The sequence below is a fragment of the Lampetra fluviatilis genome, unplaced genomic scaffold, assembly GCF_964198595.1.
Source record: "Lampetra fluviatilis unplaced genomic scaffold, kcLamFluv1.1 SCAFFOLD_491, whole genome shotgun sequence".
Classification (NCBI taxonomy): domain Eukaryota; kingdom Metazoa; phylum Chordata; class Hyperoartia; order Petromyzontiformes; family Petromyzontidae; genus Lampetra; species Lampetra fluviatilis.
The window spans coordinates 71,142-73,533 of record NW_027621786.1 but is presented as its reverse complement, the minus strand read 5'-3'; positions in this window follow the sequence as shown (position 1 = coordinate 73,533).

Here is a 2,392-nt window from a genome sequence, read left to right as displayed (position 1 = left end):
CGTGATTTGGAGGCAAAAACGTGATTTTGAGGGCAAAAACGTGATTTGGAGGCAAAAACGTGATTTGGAGGCAAAAACGTGATTTGGAGGGCAAAAACGTGATTTGGAGGGCAAAAACGTGATTTGGAGGGCAAAAACGTGATTTGGAGGCAAAAACGTGATTTGGAGGCAAAAACGTGATTTGGAGGCAAAAACGTGATTTGGAAGCAAAAACGTGATTTGGAGGCAAAAACGTGATTTGGAGGCAAAAACGTGATTTGGAGGCAAAAACGTGATTTGGAGGCAAAACGTGATTTGGAGGCAAAAACGTGATTTGGAGGCAAAAACGTGATTTGGAGGCAAAAACGTGATTTGGAGGGCAAAAACGTGATTTGGAGGCAAAAACGTGATTTGGAGGCAAAAACGTGATTTGGAGGGCAAAAACGTGATTTGGAGGTAAAAACGTGATTTGGAGGGCAAAAACGTGATTTGGAGGCAAAAACGTGATTTGGAGGGCAAAAACGTGATTTGGAGGCAAAAACGTGATTTGGAGCCAAAAACGTGATTTGGAGGCAAAAACGTGATTTGGAGGGCAAAAACGTGATTTGGAGGTAAAACGTGATTTGGAGGTAAAAACGTGATTTGGAGGGCAAAAACGTGATTTGGAGGCAAAAACGTGATTTGGAGGCAAAACGTGATTTGGAGGCAAAAACGTGATTTGGAGGCAAAAACGTGATTTGGAGGCAAAAACGTGATTTGGAGGGCAAAAACGTGATTTGGAGGGCAAAAACGTGATTTAGAGCAAAACGTGATTTGGAGGGCAAAAACGTGATTTGGAGGCAAAAACGTGATTTGGAGGCAAAAACGTGATTTGGAGGCAAAAACGTGATTTGGAGGCAAAAACGTGATTTGGAGGCAAAAACGTGATTTGGAGGGCAAAAACGTGATTTGGAGGCAAAAACGTGATTTGGAGGCAAAAACGTGATTTGGAGGCAAAAACGTGATTTGAGGCAAAAACGTGATTTGGAGGGCAAAAACGTGATTTGGAGGCAAAAACGTGATTTGGAGGCAAAAACGTGATTTGGAGGCAAAAACGTGATTTGGAGGCAAAAACGTGATTTGGAGGGCAAAAACGTGATTTGGAGGCAAAAACGTGATTTGGAGGCAAAAACGTGATTTGGAGGGCAAAAACGTGATTTGGAGGCAAAAACGTGATTTGGAGGGCAAAAACGTGATTTGGAGGCAAAAACGTGATTTGAGGCAAAAAACGTGATTTGGAGGCAAAAACGTGATTTGGAGGGCAAAAACGTGATTTGGAGGTAAAAACGTGATTTGGAGGGCAAAAACGTGATTTGGAGGCAAAAACGTGATTTGGAGGCAAAAACGTGATTTTGAGGGCAAAAACGTGATTTGGAGGCAAAAACGTGATTTGGAGGCAAAAACGTGATTTGGAGGGCAAAAACGTGATTTGGAGGGCAAAAACGTGATTTGGAGGGCAAAAACGTGATTTGGAGGGCAAAAACGTGATTTGGAGGCAAAAACGTGATTTGGAGGCAAAAACGTGATTTGGAAGCAAAAACGTGATTTGGAGGCAAAAACGTGATTTGGAGGCAAAAACGTGATTTGGAGGCAAAAACGTGATTTGGAGGCAAAAACGTGATTTGGAGGCAAAAACGTGATTTGGAGGCAAAAACGTGATTTGGAGGCAAAAACGTGATTTGGAGGGCAAAAACGTGATTTGGAGGCAAAAACGTGATTTGGAGGCAAAAACGTGATTTGGAGGGCAAAAACGTGATTTGGAGGTAAAAACGTGATTTGGAGGGCAAAAACGTGATTTGGAGGCAAAAACGTGATTTGGAGGGCAAAAACGTGATTTGGAGGGCAAAAACGTGATTTGGAGCCAAAAACGTGATTTGGAGGCAAAAACGTGATTTGGAGGGCAAAAACGTGATTTGGAGGTAAAAACGTGATTTGGAGGTAAAAACGTGATTTGGAGGTAAAAACGTGATTTGGAGGGCAAAAACGTGATTTGGAGGCAAAAACGTGATTTGGAGGCAAAAACGTGATTTGGAGGCAAAAACGTGATTTGGAGGCAAAAACGTGATTTGGAGGCAAAAACGTGATTTGGAGGGCAAAACGTGATTTGGAGGGCAAAAACGTGATTTAGAGGCAAAAACGTGATTTGGAGGGCAAAAACGTGATTTGGAGGCAAAAACGTGATTTGGAGGGCAAAAACGTGATTTGGAGGCAAAAACGTGATTTGGAGGCAAAAACGTGATTTGGAGGCAAAAACGTGATTTGGAGGCAAAAACGTGATTTGGAGGGCAAAAACGTGATTTGGAGGGCAAAAACGTGATTTGGAGGGCAAAAACGTGATTTGGAGGGCAAAAACGTGATTTGGAGGTAAAAACGT